This window comes from Sebastes umbrosus, chromosome 22 (genome assembly GCF_015220745.1).
Source record: "Sebastes umbrosus isolate fSebUmb1 chromosome 22, fSebUmb1.pri, whole genome shotgun sequence".
Taxonomy (NCBI): Eukaryota; Metazoa; Chordata; class Actinopteri; order Perciformes; family Sebastidae; genus Sebastes; species Sebastes umbrosus.
The window spans coordinates 17,737,488-17,764,956 of record NC_051290.1 but is presented as its reverse complement, the minus strand read 5'-3'; positions in this window follow the sequence as shown (position 1 = coordinate 17,764,956).

Below are 27,469 nucleotides of genomic sequence, written 5' to 3'. Positions count from 1 at the left end.
CTGTGAAGGTTTCCTAAAATGAGAAACGGCACCATTCGGCTCCAAAAGAAAAAAAAAATGGTTTGCTTTGTACTATGTTAAATTTAGCATGACAGGATGAAAGTTAATTTCCACATTAAACAAATGTGCTGATCTCTGATTTTGGAGCAACAAACACAAAGTAGTGAGACCAGTGAAAAGTGGAGAGAAAGTGGAGCAAACTTTTCCTCAGAATCCAGGCCAATGCTTTACCCCTCTGCCAAGTGCTGCTTTTTTCACAATGCCAGTGATGCTCTATGATTAGGGCTTTGTTTGAACTGAGTAGAAGCCCACACACAAATACTTTTTCTCTTAATTGGGGTTTTTAAAGGATGAGAGTGGGTAGGAAGAAGACGGAAAGCTTCAAAACCGAGGGAGGAAGCCTAAATTTGATCTCCGGCAAAGGCGTAGCACGACTTGAAGCCACTCACGATCTTACTTTGCTGGAGATCAAGTTTAGCTTTTATTTCTAACTTTATCCAGTATGTGATGCTTTTTCGATCTGGCACGTCCTCCAGGAGTAAAACCCCTTCAGGAGTTATTGATAGTTGACCAGCAGGCATTAACAAAGACAGTTCATGTGTTTGGCAGCATGGACCCCTCAGGGTCTTGGCAATTCAGGACCAGGCTTGTTTGATCTATAGAGAACACACCGTGGATGTCAGCACCGGGAATGCTTATTTCCCTGGGGAAGCAGCCAGTGGGGGCGGCAGAATCCAAGAGGCTAAAAATATATTTGTGAGAGGCGATTACAGGTATAAAGTCGGATGTGAGCAGTGGAAAGGCTTTGAAATGCTAAATTAGTGTCCGCTTCCCACCTGTCACAGATACTGCACTTGAAAAGGGATGATTGTCATTCTTTGCGATTTGCTCCCTATCGCGTGCATATAGATTTGCTCTATTTGATGTGTCCATTACATGACGAAATGTAATTATCCAGGATTGACAATACAGTTCATGTACTACAGTATCCTCAAAGCGATGAGACTGCTATCAAGAAAAAGATACTATCAATTTCATCGCCAACTGGAATCTGAGTGAAGAGATAATTTCACTGAATGGCTTTAGTATTGTCTGCAGCGCTCTGAATACATCTGCATTAATGTGCTATACCCTTTTTATCTGCCTTTCCTGTGGCCAAATTGCCTTTGGTCTGTAACCCCGCATGTAAGAAAAAATGTTAAACAGATGCTTTCCTTATCAGCAGCCCCTCTAAATTCTCTCTATGTTCCACCTCCTCTTGATTAAGAGTAGCCCCAGACACAAAGGAGCAAACACACTTATCAGACACGGATCAGGGAAGAAAAATAACCTTCGCCGTGAAGGCACCTCTCCTCCCCCTTTTCTTTGACTTCCCCAGCCAACGGAGGGAGGAGACGAGCGGTCGAGGAGGACACTTAGGTGCGCGGATGAGGAACAACTTGTCAAGATGGTGGATGATAAACAGAAAGCTCCATGTGGGTGGAAGAACTAAGTGATGCAGCTCGCCCCTTGGGTGGCGTTTGTAACGAATGCGACTCATGTCGCATTGGCATTCATCATTCAGGCCTTTTTGGCAAGGTTTTACCTTCCATAAGTCACAGTTTGTGCAGGATGTGGTCTGCAAGGGCACCACCATAAGAGCTTCAAAAACTGTTGTCAGAATGCCCAAAGTACATTAAATAATTATGCCAGCTAACTCAATGCAAGCTCCTCCATGCTTATTTGCAACAAAATAGGCCTTTGTGAAACGGAGCAGAAGTAAGCCGCTAAGGAATCTCGCAGGGACTTTAAAATTCTGGCAAGAAGACAGTAGCTGCCTGTATTATTCGCAGTCTCTCAGTAAACTTTAAAGGGCGAGGTGAGGTAGCATAAATGACACTGGCAAGATGCAATGTGATTTCACAGATCTAAAAATAAACCGAACTGTTGCCTCACCACGCTCACACGTATAGTTGTTCTTGGTATTTTGCTAATAAAGTGTGGACGCCTTTCTCCTTCCTTTTCATTACTTGTTCTTCCACTCTGCTCTGTTTGTCCACAATCAAATTAATTTGTGTACTTAATTATGACAAAAATAATAGTTATGATGAAAGTTTTGTTATATTATTTTGCTGTTCCAATTTCCATATTTGTTTTAGGAATTATGTATAATTTGTGGTTTTTAGCATCATGGTGCAAAAGTTCTTATTTTTCCCTCTTATTTTTTCAAGTGTGCAGTTAATTATTTTTAGTATTGAACTAAGTGGAGTGCAGCATTACTTAACCGTGTCTCACTCTGGACACCAAAGCACTTAGTGTATTAAATACAGGTTTGGACAATGGCTTACACAAGCCAGGCCCACATAATAAAGAATTAATGAACTATTTGCCAGGGTGATGCATATTAAGCCGTGTTTAACAATCTGTCAGGCAAGGTCTCGACAGCCACTTGGTCGGGATGATAGATTTCAAAGCGGGATGAGACATCAATCACTGTCCCGTGGTGATTGGTTGTTTGTGTGTGCGGCGGTGGCCCTCCATCTCAGCGAGGCGAAGGTTGGCTGATTGCTCCCTCTGCCTCCCTACATTGATTGTGGCTACCTGACACCATGTTATACACCCAATGCTGAGCGTGGAAATGCTTATTTACACTTGGCTGGGCCTCGCCTCCACACGCGCAATATCATTTGGGTGACTTGATGCTGAATTGGCTGGTGGTGCCGGCGTGAGCGGAGCAGGTTTAGCAGTCTGGTTATTGCCTCTCTCGCTGCTTTTGTCCATTTATTCAGAGATAGGTTAGATGGAGGAGTGTTGGGTTGTTTGTTTTGTTTGCCTGTCTGTCTTCTCGGCCTGGCTGCTAGCTGACTGACAAGTGGTTAAGATGTCTCTTTGTGCTTATCAAAAAGTTGGCACAAGGGTGAAATGTGTTGCTCTCTATCTGCTTTGATGCTGCGAGAGAATTCAGGTTTCAGCCACCACAATAGCTGAAAGCACACATGAAATGACAATGCAGTGTGTTAAAAGAGCAACATTTGTATCATCATAACCTCCAATACCCATCAACTCGATGTAATTACAGTATTGTGAATCAACAGATTTATCCTTATGAATTTAGCTTTGCATAATGTTCAGTATTCCTGCATCATTTTATTGTAACTGCGAAGAATCATAACACTGGATTGTTATTTCCCATTCTGCTTTTTCCCTTCTGGGCTTTTTCTTTGTCTCGTTATTATCATCATCACTTGTGTTGCACATAATTATAAGGTTTCTTTTTTTTAAACTGTTTTCTGGTTAATACTTTTCCACTAACTTCCCAAATGTGGAAAAAGGGTCACTGACTCTTATTATCACTTGGTATTATTTGAATTTGAGGTACATCTAATATATAAAAGCCTGGTAAGCATGGTTAAACTTTCAATGTTAATGTGCTACAGAGGAGAAGTGGCAAATCTTCAAAGCCGCTGAACAGGAAGGAGAAGTATGTTTACTGACTCGGTTTATTTGCCAAATGAGAAGAAAATGTTGTCATATCACGGCGCTCTATATTTTTTCCTTGACAGAAATGGAGCGAGAATAGACAACAGAGGAGACTACAGATTGAACATGCTTCTTGAGACAGCAGACTTATTTTAATATTCACTTTTTTGCCATGCTTCCATGTAGGCCCTCCGTCCCATGGTGCAAGTGTCATTAATTGTTAAAAAGAATTTGAGTATAGCTGTTCTTTAGGAGTAATCTCTCGGTACTGTAAGTGACATACATTCTTTCCTTGCCTCCAAAAGACCAGATTAAAATCCTTCTTTAGGAGACAGTAAGTAGAGTGAGGAAAATCCAACATTATTTCATCATGTTTGACTTAGTTAATACTACAAATGCTCATTCGTTGAGTAAAAATATATGGAAGTTATTTGCAGGAATAGTTCAACAGTTTAGGAAATAGACTTCCTTTTCTTGTTGAGAGTTGGATGAGAAGATTAACGTTACTCCAGCCCAGTCGGCAAGAAAAAAAAAAATGTTGGCATTGTTTGTTTCTGCAAACCACGAATAAGTTCAACGTGGACATTTTTACACTCGGTCAAAGCAAGTGATAATCGACCGTTATTGAAAGTTATGTGCTATAATAATAAGTATGACAAGTGAGAAAGTCCACTAAGGGCAGGCGGGAGGGGTGGTTGATAGGTCAAACAAACACTGGACTTTCACCCCGGAGACCGATGTTTGTGTCCCGTGTGAAACCAAAAGTAAAGACGTTACGCTTGTTACGTAAAGTTGTTAAGCTTGTTATGTAACGTTACTAAAGAAAGTCCGCTAAGGGCAATTTTTATTTATTTACGCTTGTTAGGTTGTTAAGGTTGTTACATTAAGGTTGTTACATTATTATTTTAACACAAACTGTGATCTTTTTCCTAACTTTAAAGCTAGGGTAGGTAACACTGGAGAAACCAGCAAGAGTAAGCCAGATTTAAAAAATGATCTAACTGAAAAACCTAGCCCAGTGTTGTCGACTCATTTCTAATGAAAGCAGCACTAGTCACTAAATCTAGCGAGAAAGTCGTCAAGTTGGCAACACTGACAGCCCGTCCCTTCAGGCCTCCCTCCAAAGCCACTCCCCAAAAATTGTCATCATGAACGTAAACAACGAACATGGCTATTGTTAGTACTCACAGATGTTAAGCTAGCAACTTGTGGAAGACTGTGCAACGGGTGCACGGGCAGAGTACGATCAGGTAGGCAGGCAGGTAGGGTTATTACAGTCCTGCGACGGCCACAGATTTTTTTACCTTTTTTTGTCAGAGCATTTTGTTTATTCATTGCTGTCGGAAAGTAAAGCCAATTTCATCAAATGTAACAAAAAAAAATTCAAAAATACATGACAACGCTAGCTTTAACCAAGTAGTTCTATTGCCTAAACCTAACCAATCATTTCAAAACGTTAACCACGTGGCATTGTGTGTTTCTGCAAGCATGATATGAGGTTGATATGAATGAAACGCTTTTATGAAACATATTTTTGGTTCAGAAAAGTCTACATTCAATTTGTCCCGTGGTTTGCAGAAACGTACAATGCCAACAATGTTTTCTAGTTAAACAAAAAATAATAAACTATTGGTTGCTGTCAGGTTAATATGCTCACTTAATTTTAGAGAGGTAGCTAGCTGATTGTCATTTGTAATGCTGAATGACAGACAGGCAGTGAAACACAGTATATTACAATTTTAAGCTGTCACAATAAAAGCTCTGCATGGAAACCTGTGGTACAGTGAAGACGAGGCTGTCAACAGTAACATTAGGTGTCGTCAGTAAGATGTCAAAACCCCAACCACATTGTCTAATCAGATAAGAGTTAAAAGCACGTCACTGTCATTTCACAACACTGAGTTTCTTGTTTGTGATGTCCAGGAGTGACTGTATTTCATATTGCAATGCTATGCTCACTGATACAGTCATCTACACACTTTTTATAAATATAGCACTACTGTTACTGGGCATCAATAGGTTGGGGAGCGTCAAACAGAAGGGGGTGAAAGATGAAGTCAGCCGAGGCATTCCAAACATTGTTGTCCAGCTGTGATCTCTCCTGGCATATCGATGCACATCCTCTTTGTCCTTCATGTAGCGAGTAGCTCTCTGAACCATGCATTTGTGCCAAATACTTTTGCAGAAGTTTGCACCAAGAGTTGGAAGTTTTCTTAAAATTATGTTGTGCTGGAAAAGGGAAATGGTGAGAAGAAATGTGCAGGGGAATAAATATACTCAATGTACCAAGTTCAGAGAAAAGGCATAAAAGCATGTCAGTACACACAAGTGGTGTTGTGGTGTTTTTGTTTGGAACATAGTTTCCCTGATGATCACATGTGCCAGATTTCATTCTTTTGACACAATTTCTTGTCCTTTTCAGAGCATATTTAATACCATTTCTTTGCATAATCTTCTCATTGTGATGGAGATGCCATGAACACCATTAAGCTAAATTAGTAGCCAATCATTTTGCTTGACCACGGAGTCATGTACCATCTCTGCCTTTACATAAGATGATGAATGATAGAGGGAAATAGCATTACAGGTGGCATCACTTTGAACTACCTATTTTCTGATCTAATCTAAAACATGCTATATTCAATAGAATAAATATCTATTTAGAAATATACCACATGAAACAGGTGATAATAACCATGAGGCAAATGTCTTTCAGTCTTTCTACCAGACAACCTTCTGCATTGGATGAGATTGGTATAATCTATTGTTGTTGGCGTGCTTTTAGCTGTAATACCTCCTCCAGATGGCCCTCCTCTATTGACCTATTCTTTTACAGCACCCTGAAGAAAGCAATGTGGGTGCTCAAACTCTTGACAGTAACGTATATTTTGAGTTTATTGCTGTGCCCTTCACAGAATTAGTCATAGGGGTGTGGGCATTATTAGAGTCAAATTAGAACCCCGCTGTGTTTGAAACCACTTGAATAATTGAGTAATTTTTAATCATTGTTCACGAACGCTGAGGAGAGATCAGGTTAACCACTGAATGACCTCTCTTTATGCTATAAGATGTATGTGAGAAGGACCATATACTGTACGCCTCTGGCAATGTACTTTTTGTTGCTTTGTTGTCCTTACTATTTTCATCATTTCACTTAAACCGTCTACACTTATATTTGCTGTCATCAACTTCAGTATTTGTCTATTATCATACTTGGAATGATCATTTTTTTAACATATCCGAGAGGGGAAACAGTAAAAAAATGTTAACGGCAGAAAAGTCAAATCCGTTTATGTAATTTTGACTGAAGTATATCAAGGACTTGTGTGGCGATCAATAGCTAACAAGACAGTTTCCCAATATTTTCGGCATCTCTGACATATGAATGACAGATTGATGGTGCTTAGCTGAACGCTTGCATGTCCGATCACTCCTCAACAACCCAGCCACGGAGGGTTAAGTGAAAATGAAGCGCTAATGTCCCCCCCGGGGGCAGGCTGTCTTGCTGCGCTCAGCGTGACTGACGATATGACCAATAGATTCATTTCAGTTTTTCTATAGTTCACAGTATTGACGATCCACTGGAATTAAATCACTGCGTGGTGCCTGCCTGATTATAATGCCCTTTCATTCTTCCAGGGGTCAATGATAATAACTAGATTAGTTGATTGCTGTCTGGGTCAGCCTTTTAGTACCATACTGTATGATTCAAATTCAAGAGGCTCTCTGATTATCTTTTAAATTTGTCTCTGTGTTTAATGCTTTCATATTTTACACCTACTTGACTGTGGAGCCCCAAAGTGTTCAATATTGAATACATGAATAAGAGATTATGAAACGCATACGCACGTGAGTAAATTGTTTAAAATGTGCAAATTAACTAATAACTCAAGAAATAATGAAATAATAATATTATTAGTACATGTTATGTGATCCATCTTACATAATTTAATATATTGTGGCCATTTTATTATTACCATGTTTTTTATTTTTTTAAGTTTTATCAGTGTTCATTTTTATTCCAGTGTAGACATTCTTATTTCAAAATGCCTATTTTTAAAATGTGTTTTTATTTTATATTCACATTTTTTTCATAATGCCATTTTTGCCAAAAATACTTTTATTTCATGCCACTTTTTTATTTCATACTTGTCATGACAGAGGAGTCACCCACCATTGACCTTTCAGACAATCATATGCTCCCTGCTCTGTTAAGCAAGCAATTTCAACAACTGCTACCAAATTGAACCATTTAGCTCTTGCTAGCAAGAGCAACAAAAACCCAAAGTAATTCTGAATCAATCAACTAGCTGCTGCTCTAAACAAACACAGAGAGGAATTAACCAGCTAACTGGCTATGTTGACTTGTGAGCTTGGATTTATTCCTCAGCGTCAAACTGAAAAGCTACATTGGCATCGTTTCAATTTCCAAGATGTTCTTTTTTTTTAGTGAAAGACACATAACTCTGTCAAGATTTTTTTTAAAAGAAAGACAAAAGAAACAGCCGTCACCTGTGGTCACTACAGCCAACAGGCTCTAGCATCTACTTAGCTACAATTAGTTCGCAGTTGGGGCAAGTGATTGGCTGAGAGAAAATGTTACTATCGTGAAAAGTAGAAAGTAACACTAACAAAAATAAGTGACATCATAAAACAAAATGTGACATAAAATAAGTGTTGTTGAGGAAAATAACATTTTGAAGAAAACATTTCTGCAATGTAATAAGAAATTAACTCCTTTTTATGAAAATGCCAATAATGTAATAAGATTTAATTAGAATGAGTTGAGTTTTGCTAATTTCACAATGTATTGGTTAATTTATGTATTTTACACAATTTATTTATTCATTATTTGTTTATTTAATATTGAACCCTTTGGGACTCCATACATGAGCAGACAGTTTATGTGGCTGTGTTGTGAATGTAACCTTATGGGAGTTTTAAACTGATGCCTACAATGGAGCACTCAGCAAAAGTTAATGACTTTGCACTTCAACAAATAGGCTCATCATGCCTTTTTTTAAAGATATCATCTAATAGGCACTAGAAGTCTTTTTGTACGTACATATCCGATAACATACATAGATATTACTCAACATAATGATTCTGAGCAGAGATCAAGTGCAAATTATACAATTAATAATAATTGTGATTATTATCACAGTGGAAGCATGTGATGGTTGAATTTCAGAATAGTACACATCTCTTTGACATACCCAAAGCAGCCAATACTTTCATCTTCTGAACTATCACCTTTCAGGTTGCCTCATTACATGCCTTGATCTTTTATGCAGCCGGGTAAAAACAGAAGCCTGGCGATGCTTTGATCTCCGCCATAAAAGCTCCCCAAGAGCTGACAGTGTTTCAAGCTGGAAATGGCGTTAGATAGGCCACGTTAGACTAAAATACTGTTTGATATTTTGATGCAAAACAAAAAGCAAAATATTGACCCCATGAAATATTGAGGGGGAGTATGACAAAGTGTGTAGACCAGCAAGGCCGTCCAAAATGTTGTCCCTTTGGTGTGTGAAGACATTTTATCCGAGTCAGGGCCAGTGGGAAAGTACATTAACTCTGTCAGGTGGTGTAACACTGCCACTGGACTGCCACTATTTTATTAGACATCTTAACTCTATCTCTCTGAACTCTTAAGGCCAGTTATGTTAAAAAATTATTACATTTCTTAAAACTAAGAAATTGTTCAAAGACATCAATAGCTGTAGGAGTATTCCCTTTTATGTGCGGTTGGCTGATATTTGCTCCCTCTTCTTCATCTTAGTTGCTCAGACTTGTGTTTGAACAGTTAAACATCAACTCACACAGCCCTCCATTTGGGAATTACCAACTCCTAAGTGACTTCAAAAGTGCTGCCTTCATTTGTACCAACAAAGAACAGCATGTGATGATTCATTCACTTCTCTATTTTTTTTTTCTTTTTGGACACACTTTTGGTGATAAGCAGAACCCCCTCTCTATACGCCCATATGGCCATCAACACATGCTGTGGAACAGGATACTTTACACACAGACTTTAACTGCATATTTATAGAAAAATAACCACTAAATATTTTAATGAAAATCTCCATATTCACTGCAAGCCACTAGTTAACTTCTTCCTCTCCACCTGTGACAAATGTGTACTTATATTAGCTGCTAAAAGCTGCCTGCTGACTTGACATAGGTCACACAGGTGTTGATAATTAAGGCTGGTATTAAATATGCAGAGTTTAATTAACATGTTGATTTTTATTGGCTGTCACCTGGGCTGAGAATAACTAGTAATGTCAGGGAAATCAAGGCTCTGGCAAATTGGGGAGTGAGTTCAAATCACTGCAGCTGCAGATTTTACCTCTACAGATAATGTTACAGTGGTATTGTATGAATATTAGCCAGAGACTGCTAAAGGCATCAGAGAATTTTTGTACCAAATTATTTCATTTCAATTTGCTCAGCAGATTGCTCTGTGGTGACGACATTATCGAATTAATTTGTTCTCCACGGCAACAAAATTAATTCATCTATTGAACTTTGAATAACAAAAAACTTTTACACCCAACATGTGACCTCGGAGACAGTGAAGCTAATGACCTGCAGCCAGGAGCGGCAGTTTGTCATGACATAATCAGCTTAGCTGCACTTTAATTTAGAAAAATATTGAAAGCAATGAGAAAGTAATACAAGATGAAGCACTTCTGCCGGCTCTGCCAAGAAATAAAAGGTTCATTAATTCTGACGTAATTGTGATTGTACATCCTTTAACTTAATGTTAGCTGTATCCCGAAAGGGTGAAGGACAAAGCATGCTTTGAGGATGCTTGGTGCAATGTGGATCCCAGCATGTGCTCATCTCTATTTTTGCATTTTCTGTATGCAACTGTAGTGTACTACGCCGGAGCATCATATGGTATTACATTAATTCCCCTCTACCAACAGTGTAGTGCTCCAGATTCAGAAGTGTCTCTTTAATTGTTTACCCTTTTTCTTCTCCGCTCTGTTTGAATATGCATGCAGAGGAAGAGCACTTGTACTCCCAAGGATATATACTGTGTGAGAGTTTGGATCAAAACAGAACTGGCTTAAACTGGATGATGCTCAAAGAGGAGTTAACCTCGTTTTCTGCCTTGATCTGATTCAAAGTGTTTTGAAAGAAGGTGAACATTTTTAAAACTTCTACGTACAGTAAATTGACTGTAATGATGTGATGAAGTTCCACCTTTGGAGTGTTTAGTTGCTGAGACTTATCAGGCATTCAAAGTTTAGTTCATGCTTTTTTGAATAGACCAGGGGTATTCAATTAAAATTCAAAGAGGTCCCGTTACTTAAATCTCCTCCCGGCAAATGTCTGAACATCATGATGTCTAAATTGCATCCTATACCCCAGTGGTTCCCAACCTGAGGTCCGGGCCCCCCTTAGGGTGGCGCCAAAGATCACAGCGGGTGCGCTAGGATTTGTCTACTCTGAGATTGTCAGAATATAGAACTAAAATCATAACTTACTGAATCATTTCTACAAAAGTCTTTATATAAAACAATTTAAACAAACAGAGCTTTTGAGCAGCCCCCTTTCTCTTTATTTTTTTAATACATTTTTTCCACTTCCTGTCCCAGTGAGGCAAATGGGCCTGTGACTGCCAGTAGTTCAAATCTTGGCTTGAATGGAGTTGGTGATATTCTCAAGCACATGTGTAGGTGCTCATTGGTGAGGCTGCTTGGTTTTAATAATGCTCATAGCAGAGCAAGCTGACTCACAGCTGTAAGTCAATCCAAACGTGGTCAAGGTGTGTAGTGCTACTTTGGTTCGACCAGAGAAGACAGTCTCGGACACTGTGTAGCCAGAAAGTAGCAGGGTCATGTACTTCATGCTCCATGCTGTCTCTCTCGCATCTCCCTTACACTGTTGTTCTCTCTAGCCGACTGTGTACGCACGGTAAACAATCGATTCGATTGGCTCAGTTGGGTGAAGCTATTGCCGTATTAACGAGATTAGCTGCGTCCGCGGTCTTTAGCTGCAACTGCTCCATAAAGATTATTATTTATTCTCATTAATTTATCAGAAATTGGTTACTGATCTGGATAGAAATGTCACTCGGTCTGGACCGCAATCCGCCATTTGGTGATTTGTCCCACTATAGACCTATATTGTAAATGAGGGAGGAGATCATGAGAGGTAATAGTGTTTGACCTTTACTTTCTATGCCACAAATAGTAATATGTCTCCCCTATCTGCTAATTTAAAAAGGATGAACTTTAAGCTGCCTCTGTTGTATTGTAAATGTGGTAGGACATCAACAGTGCATTAGGGGAGACGGACCGTTTTTTGCTAAACACAGGAGTTGTTGAAGTGTATGAGTTTGATTTGGTTTTAGCATCTCTTTCTCCAAACGTCTGCGATGATTTGCCGATGTGGCTCTTCAAATCCTTCTTTCTTCAATTCGCTTTTTCAGTTTTAAAGCAATGTTTTATTAGCATAGTTGTATAATACGCTGACTCAAATGGAAAATCCACCCCAGAACAGAATTTGCATACTCTTGTCTTGTTTGAACTTGATCATGAACACGAATACAGATTTCCTCCTCCTGCTGGGGACAACGGCTGAGGCAAATTTTGCAGGTGTTCCATTGTCAATGAATCAAGAAAAACATGGCTTTGGGAAGACAGAACCACTATCCAGCCTTTTATGTGGAAGTGTGTTTGTGATAATAACAAAGATTTGTGTGTTTCACTTAGATTGGTTTATGTTATATGGATTGATTGAGCTCTGTGATCACAGTGAATTGCATTTTAGTTTGGATTTTGTTTATGTAGCAGAATCCATTGAACTACTATCTGAGTCCATTTCATTTTTAGAAATACAATACCGCAGCAAGCTTAAGATCAGATCATTATTGCTGCTCTGATCACTGCCACTATACATAGGGCATCTACCACCCATGGAATCAGATGGCATTTAGTCCAGTGAAAGATTGATGAACTAAGACAGACAATAGTAGAAAGAAAAGATAAAAGAAGGTGAGCTGAATCTGGAAAATAATGAATTAAACAGTCCTCAAAAGTTCTATACCTTTGGATGAAGGAAATCAATGGCTGACGCCTCCCAGAAGAGCTAGCGTAGAAATGCCATCGAGCAAGGTACTCAGCTGCACAACATCCAGTGCACCGTGGTTGAATCAGGCACCTCCTAAGTGCAAATGTGTGTAGCTGTGTGACCCTGTGATGCTGAAACGATGCTCTCCTCCAGCCTTCTCTGATTGAATGCATCCTTAAAAAAAAAGTTGCTACATGACTTTGATTTTCTGTGTAGATCAGGATACTTTAGAAGTATTTCATGTAAGGGAGAGATTTTTGGATTTCAGTTGAGGTGTGTGACAAAATCCATCAAGTGATTCATTTTTGGGTGGCATCCTTGTACAAATACAACAACATGATGAATTACTTAACATGTTAGAACAGTTATGTTAGAAGCTGCTTGGTAGTTAAGTTTCTTTCTTTACTTTTCTTTCTTTGGTCTTATCATATTTCTCCTCATTTGTGACTTAAACATCCAGTAGGCAGAATGTTTTTGGCATCATTGGGCACAAATTCCATAATAACGTTTTCAGCATATTGTAATTCAAGTGTTCTGAGAGATAACTAGACTTCTGCACCTCCTCGTGGCTCTGTTTTCAGGCTCTTAAAAAAATCTAGCCTGTGACGGGAGACTTTGGCCAATCACAGGTCATTTCAGAGAGAGCGTTCCTATTGGCTGTTCATATAACAGGCAGCTGTCAATCACTCACAAGCTCCGATCAAACAGTCAAACTAGGCAGCGTTGATCAAATATGAATCAATATTCTGTTACTGTAATGCCTATTTCTCACCTCAAATGTTTTCAGAAACATCTTGTAGTGTACTGTTTTAGCTTTAAAATGAGAAAGTTTGCACCGGCTGGTGGGCGCTGCTTGGTATTTCCTCAACTGATCTCAACATGGCTGCCAGGTCACAAACTTTCTGCTCCAATTTTACCCACTGCGGCTTCAACATGTCAGGCGAGTTGACTAAATATACACCATAAACATACATTTTGTTTGAACAAACATCCAAAGCTGTCATATTTCATATTGTTTTTTTAGTGAATAGATGCAGTGGTAGACTCTCCCCTCCAGTGACCCTGACAAGAACTCACCGGTAAAGGCAATAAATAAATGATCAGGTATGTCATACAGGAGCAGAAACTCTCATTGGTGTGTATTCAAAGAATCCACACAGTCACTGATTGGTTAAAGTAAAGACAGGCATTAAAGGCTGCCTGTCCTCACTTGACAGAGCCTTAATATTAATGTTAGTCCTGCTCACCCCAAATACTACCATTTTTCTTTTTAATCCTGTCTGGCTTTTTGAAGATAACTGCACCTTTAAGGGACCGAGCATATCTATCAATTCACATCAAAGGCGGATGTCCGAGACATTCGAATACCTTGTCTGTCAATAACTGGTAGAAATTCAGACATTCCTGATCATCATTATCTGCTGCGTCTTTGTTCTGTGGGCAAATGCGCGCGGAATGCTTCAAAGGCATGTTAATCAAGCGCCGTGTGAAGATGCCAGGAGACCAATTACACTTGTGAGCCGCACTTCAGCTTTCTCATTTCCCCCGAATCCTGCTGCTCAAACATGGTTATAGCCCAGATTTCTTTTCCACGCCGATGAAATAGTTGACCTTGACAAATAGCAGAATGCAGAGAGGGAATTGGTAACATGGAAACAGCATGGGAGTACTTCAGCTTCTCTGCAGATCCTGGGGAAAGCAAAAGTATCTGCTGTGTATGAGCCACGTTGGTCTGTATTTTAATAGTCCGGCTTTGTTGCTCAAGGCTTGTGTGAATGTGACTGTAGATTGAATTGGTGAAACATTCTAAAGACGACTGGAAACTCTCGGTCATATTGTCAATGATTTAACCCGGAGTTGCTAATACTCAATAGCTATACTTCAAGGTCCTGCCTCCCAACTTTGAGCAAGCATTTTTCTTCACTTTCATAACCGCCCAAGGTCACTTTAATCATCAGGCGCCATAACTCTGCCATATAAGATATACAGGCAAAAAGCCAGGCTTCCTTCGGAGGTGGAGTTTGCAGAGAACAGATGCGGGTTGAACAATGAGCTCTCCATCCCTCCAGCTGTTTCTCATTTCGCTGTAGGGTGGATTGAAGAACAGAGGAATCCGTCACCAGCGGAAGCCGCGTCCCAGTTGGCGTCACGAAGCCACAGCCTCATCCTAATCATCGTCCGTCCATCCATCTGCCACGAGATTGATGTGCCTCCGTACGTCGCGAAAAAGGCCCCGGCATGCCCCCTTGCGCCCGCCAACCAGCGAGGGCCTGTCTTTGCTCGGCTGGCATTGCGTCCTGATCACACCAGGACAAACTTGATTTGACCAGAGGGAGGCTCTTGTGATTGATGATTCCACCACGTATCTTCAGCCACAGCAATCTGGCCTGGCTCTACTGCTGTGCGAGTGTTTGTGTGTGTGTGTGGGTGGATGTGCATGTGTGTACAACTGTCTGAATGTGACGGGGAATAAAAAAATCCTTGTGCAGGTTTTAAATAAGGATATTTAGCGTTTGGATGTGTGTGCAGGTGTGTGGAAGCATCCACGCTGGCCGAGTCACACGCGTAGCAGCTCCAGTTGTTTCTGTTTGTTTGTGGCGCAACATTTCCCAAACATGTGACAAGCCGTGAGCCCACTCTATCCAGGCTTTGTTAAAGAAAGCTCAAAATGCCAACGGGTTCCCCTCGCACCCACAGGTTTCCTCGGCTGTGTGGCAGTAATCAGCGCTGAGAAGTGCCATCCATGCCTCGGCGCCCAAGCCAGAAGCTTTCCACACTGCTTCTTCTACTACTACTTCCATTTTTTTTTCTTAAATGTCACCTCCTATCGTGCTCATGTCCCATGGTGTTCCTCAGGCTAACAAACATCGAAGCACCAGTGCTCCGTCACTATCGCGGTACAGTGTGGATCAATTCCTGCTCTTCGTGGCGAGGTTTAAGATTACAAGTTGGGAAAAGATGGATGCACTGTGTGTGGAAAGAAATTATGTAATCGCCTCATGGAGAAAAAATATTCTCACTCTGAACTAACTTATAATTAGACGCAGAGCGAGAAAGATGTGATCTTGCCAATTAACAACTTTGTCAACCTACAGAAGTCGAGAAAACCTACACAGTGATAAAGTATGTGGGCTTTCAAAGCAACATAAATCCAAATAATCTGTGTACAAATCGCTTGTGCATCAGTAAAAAGAAAAAAAGTGGAATTACATAAAGGGTCAAAGGGTTTGGGAAATCATGATAACATACTGTATGCTCCAGACGCAGACAAACTGCATCAACAAAGAAGGACAGCAGTCACAAGTTGACCCAAGGGGATCTGATGAACAAATACAGTATAATTAATACAACTAATTGACATGCAACCCAGCATGACCCACATTGGTTGCAGTCATCGTTTTCATTGCTTGTCTTATTCGGTGTGCCTCTTGTGTCTCTCACTGTGTAGAAACCTAAAGCAGAGCGCACACACACACACACTGAGGCACACAAACACACGCCAACCTTAATGACATAAATGGCATGTAATGGTAATGATACAGAGCTGGAGGGGAAAAATAAATCACTGATGTAATGTTTCCGGTGGTTCAGGCTGCGGATGAAGCCAATGCGAGGGGCTCCATCTGCTGTTCGGTCTGCGAACGCCACGGCTGTGTGTTCTGACAACGCTCCAGCAGCTGACTCACTACAGCTGCCTGCCCGTAAACGAAAAAGGGGGGACAGCCAGACTCGGCAATGACGAGGCTGAGGCAGTATAATTTATGCCTGTGAATTATGGACATACAGAGCATGTGAAGGCCAATATATGTTTTATACCACGCTCCCCACCATTTATTTTGGCTGGGGTTATGACTTGATAGCTGACGCTTCTATTGATGATGGACTTCCTGATTTATCCGCTCAGGTCGGGCAGGACAATGAATTAAGGCGCCTTGCCAGGACAGACATGCCGCATGTACTGTCTCCTGTTGTTTATGACTGACAGCTCCTACAACGGGGAGGATCTCCACTCATTCTGCTCACCACTGTGATTACTCCCAGACGTGAGCAGTAAAACAATGTGCAATTTGTTTAGCTTCTAAACTGGCAGTATCTGTTTTCCAGCTTCATTAAAACCGACTTTCTTTTTTTATCTGATAATCGGAATGGCAATGACTGTAAACTGTGAGCTAACCTTATCCATAGCATTGTTTTATGACCTCGTTTTATAACCTCATATAAGTCTGGAACATATAATTTCTCATAGACTGAGATGTATATACTATCCATTCCCCTGGAAGCCATCGGCAGCAATTTCCTTCCTCTTTCATCATTCTAAATGCGCCTAAATGGTTTGGGTGGGGTGGGGGGGCTGAGCGGCAATAACCGCAACTTTGTGTCAGGAGGGGAATTTGGAATCTTTGATGCTTTCCCTGGCATGAAATGTATTTACAAATACCTTCGTGGGAGCCAATAAAAGGTTTAATATTTAATTAGGCCTAAGGGCATCTCACAATAACGGGCACATTTCTGATCAATGGTATGATGAAGGAGTCCTCCCTCACTGTCAGGCTGCGTGAGGAGAAAGCCTGGGCTTCCTCCTTCACATGATACTCCAGTTACTGCACTTTGGGGAGGACGGTTAATCACGGAGCACCTCCTGGAATGCCGATCGGCCAGCGAGAGACACCGGTTTCATGTTTGTATACATTTGTGAGTTTCGCAGCCTCTGACTTCACATGATTACCATGAATGATGAATGGCGAACAATGATGAAAAATGTATTTAGGCTCTCTTTGTGCCACTGCTGATGAAACTTGCATGATCCCCGTTGGGGGGAGAGCGGGCATGTCATAGAGCACTGTGAGATTGGATTGTATAATCGAGAGTCTAAACTCGCCGTAGCCGAAGGGTGTTTTTGAAAGACCCCCGCTTTGGTTCGCCATATATTGAGCGTGCGATAACAAATACCACACAGATCAGACATACAAGCCGACTGTTGATATAAAATCAGGAGCCTAAATATCTCACGTTGCAACGTATTCTCATACAACAATTTGTCAGATATCTTACGAAAAGGTTATGCCTCCTTTTCCGTTCGTTTTCCTATGAATGTCCAGCAACAGTTGACAATTTTCGCTCGTTACATGCATACATTCTTCACAGAAAACAACTTCCTTGGGTTTAGGCAATAAAACAACTTAGTTAGGCTTAGGAAAATATCAGCTTGGTTAGGATTAGGCAACTAAACTACTTAGTTAGATTCAGGCAACAATAGTACTTAGTTAGGCTTAGGAAAAGATCCACTTAGGCAACAAAAGTACTTAGTTAGGCTTAGGAAAAGATCCACTTAGGCAACAAAACTACTTAGTTAGGCTTAGGAAAAGATCCACTTAGGCAACAAAACTACTTAGGAAAAGATTTGGTTTGGCTTAAAATAACTCTGGAAGTGGCATAACTTAAGTACGTCAGTTATGTGACAAATATATCAACGTTGAATTCTGGTTTCACACGGCGGTCTTCTAGGTGAAAGTCCAGTATTTTTTGACCCAACCATCCACCCCGACCTCCCTACGCAACGCTCACCGCTATTTATGCAATTATTTATTACGATAATGTGAATTGCACACAAAATGATTTCGTGTAATATACAAATTACAGTGCTTTTCGTAGGTATAGCTACTAACAACGTAGGAGAACAGCCTGCATTTTGATTAAACATTACTATAAATGTGGGGGGGGGTTTCCACTTTGCAAACATTTGCAGTGCACTCTTTTGAGTCTGTCAGCCAAAGAAATTGCAGAGGAGTGCAATTTTGTCGAGTTTATGTTGAGAATAGGGGTTGAGAATAGAGGTTTTTCAACTAAGATTGGTTTTGAGCGAGCTTTGGTATTATGAAGTGGTATCTCTTTGAGTCCCACATGACATTTTGCCCTAGGTATACTGTATGTTGCACATCTTTTCATACAGGCAGTCTCATTGTTGGAGCTACAGTACATTTCTCTACTTTTTTCACAAGACCGTATAAAAAGAAATATTTACGTCCCAATCAACATTATATTCGATCAAAATGATGTTAAAACCTGGAAGTTGTTTAGAAATGACCTCTCTTTGTTACTCCTTTTCATATTGATACTTTAATCATACTCAATCATAATACCAAATAGAGCGTTCTTTGCTGTAAATATGAACACTGTTGAATACCTCATTGCTGCATACCTTAAATAAGGATGTGGCATTGCATGAGGAGCTTTAGTGTTGCGATGATGGCTTCGCAGAATGACCGTGGGCGAGTTTCCACTTTGTTTTTTCAGGGAATATTTTGAGACACGTAAGCTAATTTGGCGGCGACATCATGTCAAAGCACAGCAGCTAGCACCGGGGGAGCGTTATTGACTAAACCTAGCTGTTGGGTAAATTAGCACACCTGCTCGGCGGCGCTAAAGCCTTCAATGTAGCGCTATCAAAATACGCAAAAGCTTAGCAACAGCTGTCAAACCTCCGTGACAGCTGTCACAGAGTCAACACACTTAAGTCTGCTTTCTCTGCTGCAAGATTTTTCTGTGAAACTTTATGAGTGCTGGAAGAAAAAAAAAAAAAAAAAGCAGCAGCCTGTCACATTTTCAGTAGTCCCTATGACAGGATGAAACCTCTTCTGCTTTAGTTTTAATCGGAGAGATCCAGCCTGTACTGTTGAGCCACATAGCGATGAAGGGGAAATGCGTGCTCTGCTTTGGAAACTCTTTGTTTCGCTGCCACTGAACTCACGTCAGAGAGAGCGTCGATACCTCAGGGACGAGGCACAAAACATATAAATGCCCAATTATAGTTGCTTCAAAGAAAGATTCATTTAAAAATTAATAATCGGGGGGGGAGTATTACATAATTCACGATGGCTGGTTATGTAAGCGGCCCAAATATGAAGAACAGACAGGGTATTGTTTCTTATTCAAATGGCAGTGGGCGTGCATTGTGACCACTTGCGTATGTCGCCACGTGCCTTACACCATTTATGTATATATTTATATATTTTGTAAGTGCCGAAACATTTCTCTGAAAGGAACATGTAGAATGAGGACAAGACTTTGTTGAAGGCAGTGAAGAAGTCTCTTTTAAAAACTCCGGCGTCAGAGTGCGTTCAGTCTGCCACCCTCCCAGAAGATGTCGACCTGCTGTGTTCTGTCTCCTTGTTGCTTCAGTTCAGCATCAGTGATGCTCTGCCTGATGTCTGAGTGTCTGAGGCATGCTACAGTATTACCCTCAGAACCATAACATATAAATAGAGGTTCCCAAGGCTCGAAGAATTACCTACCATACATGCCAGTTGTGTGTCTCACCACCAGCCTCTATTGAGTTATCTTCATCCTTCCTCTTCAAGTCTGTTATTATCAATAGCAGTCAAAATATAATATAAAAATATAGGTTTCTGTTCAATATCCCAATCAAAAACAGATAATTTATTCACATCCGTCTGTATGGTTTTTGTACACAAGGGAAATAGAGCAATTGTTTGCTTTTCAGAAGGATATTGTAAAACTGCAGACTGCAGTTACTGTGAGACAAGAATGGTCTGCTATTGAGATAAATTGTCTCAGTGCAGAACAAAAAAACTCTCAAATTGCGGTGTATCCTTGGGCAGTGTTCTCCAACTAGACCTTGAGTGCATTGTAGGTCAGGTCTCCGGTTCAGTTTGATACTTGCGCACATAATTGAATTAATCAAGAGCAAGAACTCTTCAGAATTTCTCAAACAACACTCAAATCTTGAACAATTTCTAATAGGACGAGGACAGATGGGGTCAGTTGGGCTTTCAGGGTTTTGGAGGACTATTCAGAAGCTCCCATACTAATGCCCATCATCTTCTTATTCATACCCAGGGTTCCGAGCAGCTTGTTCTTAAAGCTGCAGTTTAACAAAAAATCATCCTCTGTCTCGTCCTGTGATCCTAATGGCCTTTGGATGGTAAATGGACTTGCATTTATATAACGCCTTTCTAGTCTTCCAACCACTCAAAGAACTTAACACTATATGTCAGCATTCACCCATTCACACACATTCATACACTGATGGCAGAAGCTGCCATGCAAAATGCCAACCTGCCCATCAGGATCTAATCTAAATACTCATTCACAGCAGTTTGGGGTTCGGTATCTTGCCCAAGGACGTTTCGACATGTGGACTGGAGGAGCCGGGTATCGAAGCACCGACCCTCCGATTGGTGGATGACCCACTCTACCTCTGAGCCACAGCCGCCCCAAGATTACAGGATTTGCAAGATTTCAACATGCCCGAAGGAAAACAACCAATCAGAGCCGAGGAGTCTCTACAGCAGCTGTCAATCACTGCTCGCTAAACTTGTGAACTCCGATTAAACGGTCAAACTAGGCAGCGCTGATCAAATATGATTTAAGATTCTGCTATTGTAATGCATATTTCTCACCTCAGATGTTTACAGAAACATCTTGTAGTGTACTGTTTAGCTCATGAATCCGAAAGTTTGCTCTGGCTGGTTGTCAGTGCTTGGTTTTGTCTCGACCGTTCTCAACATGGCAGCCAGGTCACAATTTGATCGGAGTTTGCGAGTTTTGCGAGCAGTGATTGACAGCTGCTCTAAGCCGAGTTCACACTACATGACTTTCAAAGTCGTCAGATCGCTTTGCTTTTCACACTACAGAGTTTGCTGTCTTGTAATCAGGAGTCTTTAATCATCTTTAGTCATTATGGTTTTCGAACAACATGACTGACCAGCGACAGGAGGTCACACACTACAAGATCTTTCAACGGATAGAATCCCTGATGAGGTTTCCAAACTACTTTTTGACACGAAAGCACACGCAAGAAAGAATTTTTTACTATTTATTTCTCTAGGTGCAACAACAACTTTGCTCCGTGTTGCTACAGCAACACATACAGTAATTTTGTATTCTTACAGGCGACCCTTCTTGCGCTCTCATTGGCTGTAGCTCGTACCCGGAGTCCCCGACAGGTCCAGATATTTAGCATGCTGGATATCTGAAATGTGTCTGCGAAGCATCAGCAAGCGTTGGCGAGTGTCGGTGAGCCTCTCAGCTTGCGTCTTTGAGCAGCTCACACATAACGCTTGAGTGCCGATGCAAGAGCCGCGAGCCAACGCTGATTTTCCTCTGATCTGGGGCTTTTGTCAGGCTCCAAAAACTGTCAGGGGGCGGAAAATCAGGTCTAAAGTCATTTAGTGTGAACTAGGCATTAGAGGCCGCTTGGCTCTGATTGGTTGTTTTCCTTAGGGTGCGGTGAAAGCTTACAAATGCCATTTTGAGCACAGGAGGACACAGAGGAACATGATTTTTTTCTCACATATTATCTGCCTCATGCACTACTGTCAGCATATAGTGACAGTCTGACATACATTTTTTATTTGCTCAAAATGACTGACTGCAGCTTTAAGCAAAGCAATGAGTACTAGCAATAAGCGAAAGCATTTCGGACCCAAGGGTGCACACTACGCTTCATGGTAGCAGCATACTTCCATAGCCTATTGCTGCAAATATTAAAAAGTCTGAATCTGTAACATTCCCATGTAAAAAAAAGACATATTTAATGAGGTTTTGTTAGCGCTATCTTGAGGGTTAAGAAGAACCATACGAAGGAAACAATTTATGCGCTATAGGTCCTTAATTAGTGGTAGGAATCACAGTTTCTACATGATTTCATTTACTATGAGGACTGAAATTCTTTCCTTTTGCACTAATCACGCTGAGCTCTGAATGTAATTCATCTGGGGTGTTTTTTGCGACAGTCTGCACACTGTTTGTATTCCGATCTTCTGTTAGCTCCCTCTTGTTTCATTATTATTTGGCTCAGTTTCCTCTGAGGTGTGTCTCTGTGTGTCTCTCTGTGTGTACATCTGCTCCTTGAGTCATTTTGAAAGAGCCCCTAATTCCCACAGAAACCTGCATTTAACTTATGAACACTTTTGCTTTGACCAAGTAAAAAGAGAAAAAGAAATTACCAGACTTTACAGACAGCTCAGGTCTTGCCCAAATCCATTCAGTGACAGTACTTAAGCTCCTGTCTACCTAGAAAGGTAAGAAAGCAGCTTGATCTTTTGACTAAGGATTACAGAATGAATGAAAAAAGACGGATGGATCGTGCTCTCCTTATTTCTCTGCTTCAATGTTCTCTGTGGTGTGATACAACTGCTAATCAATGAGCACAAAAAAAGCTGATGCTTTTGAGGATCATTCTGGTTTATCGCAACTTGAATATTATTTTCAGAGGATTGGCCATGATTCCTATCTGTAATAATAACGTTGTACTCACCATGTTAATCTCTTAGATCTCAGAACGTTGCTTAAAAGGAGTCAGATTTGGAAGAGAAGATGAAAGCAAACGGGGAAATTAACCAACCTGTCCAAGGGTGCCTCATCTGACCTAATTTTAGCGATGCTCCCAGATCTCAGCAATTACGTTGGTGACGACGACGACGCTGAAAGAAATGATGGCCAAACCTATAGAAATGGGATCTAGATTGTAATAGAAAGGAATTATCTTTTAAGTTAGAACTGAACTGAAATATACTGTAGCTGCGTCGATGCCATCAGGTTGTCACTTCCAAAATATATACACATTTACAGATGTCATACATTTTAATAGACATGCTACAGAGGTTATTCTCCATATGCTTTATATTTTAAACCTTTCACTTGGACCATATCTGAGTTCCCACTTAAATAGGCTTAAAGCTGCTCTGTGCATACTAGCATCACCACAACATGCCACAAAAAAGCAGCAAATTTTCATATTTGAGAAGCTGGAACCAGCAAATGTTTTGGCGGTGTTGCTTGCCAGCAATTCAGTAATACACTTCCATAATGTTAAGGGACTTGCGAGAGACATATGTAAAACAACATGGTCAAAATTGAAGCAGTACAGGCCAAGAAATTCTAACATTTAGCCCCTAGAGTGAAACAAGCTCCAAAAAAACACAGGATCCTACATTTCCCATGATGCAACTCAATAGCGGCTTTCATTACACCCTCTCTGCCTCCTAAATGCCAACTTCTATTAAACTCCACATCTGTAGTTCGTAACACACTCGTTCTTTTACATTTTTAAAGACCAGCGGTGCATCTTATGTTGAATATATCTGCAGTCGCCCTTTAATAGTTAAAACTTGATGAATCATTTATCACTTTTTGTGATGTCTTTGTCTCACTGGTAACAGAACAAGTAGCCCCCTGGTCTGTTTTAAAGCAGGGTTGTTTTTGGTCTGAATCCCCACTTACACACTTGGGTGTTATTGCTGTAATATAATAAAATTGTAGGTGGTACCAAGTTTGTTATGTTCCACTGATGAAGGCCTGTTTTCCGAAACACATAAAAACTGACAGAAAAATAACTGTGGTAAACTAAAGCCCCCCGCGGTGCAACATCTTTTTGTTTGTGCTGCTTTTTGAATTGATTCTCCGCTGTAACTGTAGAAGAGCACCCAGTCGAATGAAAGAAGCGCACCTGTCCCGAATCCCAAAGTGCTGTTACGGTTTGTTGCTGTTGTGTTTTGCTCATGCTGTGCCAGCATATTAAGCAATGCTGCATCTATTCATACCGCCTGTTAGTTATGCATGAGTCTCCACTCCAGCTAAACACTATGTTTTTGTAGTTGGTCTTTGTCTTGATGTATTGGTTGTATCCCCACTGCTGGAGTTTAAGCAGACTTGCCTTTCATTGTCCTTCATTCTGCCACAACTATACTGTAAGTCCTTTATGTCACCTGTTTGCAGAAATTAGATATTCTCTTTCTTTTATCATGTTCCAGCATTTCAAAATGTGTTTTTTTTTCCCAAGCACAATCAGACAATCCCCGATGCAAACCTCAGCAAATCCCCTGAAACACCCCAGAAACCCCTTCCTCCTCCAGAGACTTGACTCCGGTTCCAATTATGAAGAAATATGTACAGGAGACGGGCGACTGTAGCAGGTCCCATGGAAGTTTCATTTTAATTAATCTTGGGCAGAAATTGGCAGCTCAGGCTTCACGACACTCATCACAGCTCCCTGAAGTAGATCCAATTTTCTTTCTCAATAGGCATTAAATTAGCAAGAACATTTCCACCTTTGTCACCCCGGCACGCATAACAAATGAAATACATTTGGCTACACGGCATAATGGAGTGCTAATAAATGACTCGCCACCCGAGTGAGGCACAGGGAGACGGTGGCAGCAGGTAAATCGCGTTTGCCAGCACCTCATCACATCTGGGGGTGTTAAAGAGAGACGAAATGTGCAGGAAGGCAGATTTGGGATGTGCGACTGAGGGTGCAGACATTTTTGCTTTCCGTGTGAATTTTGTCAGATGATTCAGAGATCATTTCCCTGGGTAGTTTTGAGAATAGGGGAGAGAAAAAACTGAATGCTTCCTTTAAGATCAGAATAAACTACCATGACTCCTTCCACAAGTATTTACCATACGATGACAAGCTTGTACCAATTTTTTGCCCTCATCTTGCCTCGGCTCTATACATTTGTACATGTGTTTACCTTATGTTTCATTAAGAAGTACTCTTGGCTGACATCCCCTTTGAGAGTGTGTTCAGGAACGAGTCTTATGTATTCATAAAAAGTTGCCCATACCACCACGATGTCATTAACGCTGGGAAGCTTTGCATTTCTTTTGTGTTTGGAGGTTAGATTGTTATCAAACTTTCCACCAAACCGAAGACATGTTGCAGCAACAGATCAATGCAGGTCTATATTAAGACGTTCTGCTGAATTAATTTCCTTCAGGAAAGCTCCAGCACATACCTATGAGAGGAAGCGTACGCACGTATACTTGTGGGCACAAATTAACAATGTTTCCAATCTATTCTGGGTAAGTTTGTGAAAAGTTGGCATCAGTCACCAAACTTTTATCACCCAAAACGTGACATGGCACAAAGGGAATGTGACATTTTTATAGAGATGAACGGTCCTCAACTATGACTATAATCACCAGGAGTGAGGAGCTCATTTCTGATTTATTATATTGTTCATGCATGCCTCACCCTGACAGGCAACGTGCTTCCATCTCTGTAAGTCTCTTGCCACATCAGTGCCTGACTTTCATCCGCCCACAGAGTGAAGTGAATTGCTCTCTGAATAACTCCACATATATACAGCAACTACTGTACATTATAGGAAATGTTTCGCCAAACCTGGAAACTCTGAAATGTTCTTTCAAAGAACGGCACATAGATTGCCATCTGTCGAAAAGAGTCGCGGTAGAATCCAGATCTGGGACTTTACAAAGCCTTGTCCAAGGCCTTTGATCTTCTGTCTCTTTCTTTCAATCCCTTTGTTCGTGGTTACTGTGGGCGTTAGGTAGCTGTCTTAGGAAGCAACACATAAGGGGACACCTAATGAGGGTATCAGCAGGACCAGTATTTGAAGGACAGATGGAACAGGGTGATGGCAGTACATTGTGCAACTCAATACATGAGTTGAGAAAAGTATTTGGTGTTCGATAAAAGGAAGTAATCAGCGGCATATTATGGTTTGGCATGTTAGTAGTATAATACCATGGTCCAGTTTCTATCCCTTTAATATCTCTAGTTGTATTACACCATTACATAATTGAGAATGAATTTGCAGGACAGAATTTTTGCATCAATGTGATGATGTATCATCATTTGTCAGGTGTTTCATTCACTTGATTGGCCAAAAACAAACTTATTTTATCTGTAAAAATCATGTCCCTTAAAGGCGATTTCAACCCTGCATTATTTACACCAGTTGAATCGAACTCTGGTTAATTTTGTACCACTTGGTACAATTTGTTTGGGCAGATCCGAAGAATGCGACAACCTCCGGTTCTGAAAACTGAAGCCATTGCTAAGCCATAGCCATAAACTTGCATTCTTTCTAATAGCCAGCAGGGGGCGACTCCTCTGGTTCTAAGTCTATGAGAAAATGACCCTACTTCTCACTCACTTGTGTCACTTCTGGTGCCAAAAAAACTAAGACGGCAATAGCCAAAATGCCGAACTCAAGGCTTCAAAACCGTAGTCCACAAACCAATGAGTGACATCACTTGACTACGTCCACTTCTTAGTCTATGATCTGAAGACAGTACTTGTACTTGGGTGCTGACCAGAACAACCACACAGAGACCGTTTTGAGGAAGTGGTCAGTTCTAAAGCGGTTCATTTGTGGTGGGAACGTGATCCAATGTGACCCAACTAAAAGGTGTACTTTGAGCTAAATGGCTCACTTTAACATATGCACTTTGCACACTCGGATCATGATTAGCAAATTTGCTAGCTGCTAGCCAGAGATCGACTTGAGGTCTGACCTGGCCTTCTTAATATTTGGGCATATAGGACCTTCTTCCTGCGTTCATTTTCTCGCTTCTGCCCCAGACACATCTAACCAATGAGCCGAGTGACTTGCAGCCGTGGCTTTTGCATTTTGGTTAGCTTGAAATGTTTGTGTGAAAAGAAATCGCAACAAGTTTACCAACACACCCACCAATTCGGACCAGAGCAAACAAACTATAGGTTTGAAAACTCTACAAGTTTCTGCAACTCTACATGTTCTGATGATGGCTATCTAACATGCGGGTCCAAAATCCTCCATTGGTCTTTAAGTTTGTTGAGGTGTGGTAACTGTAAAGCCCATAGCTTATAATTCATTCAGTGACCCATTCGTGTCTGGTATGGAAGTATCTGCATTCGTTATGCCTTCTTTTCTCTTTATTTTTCTCATCTGTATATTGATATCACAATATAAAACTGCACATACGTGACCTGAATAAGTTCCAAGTTTCAGCAACGAAAAAATATTTTTCTGCAGGATATTTTGGGGGGAAGAAAAATAAAAACCACATTGCTGTTTATTCATCAAATTCGACTCCAGGCTGCCGTTGATAGTGCCTCATTTGACCGCAGATAATCACAAAATCCCGAATCCCCAGCATAGGTTCATTTAAAAGT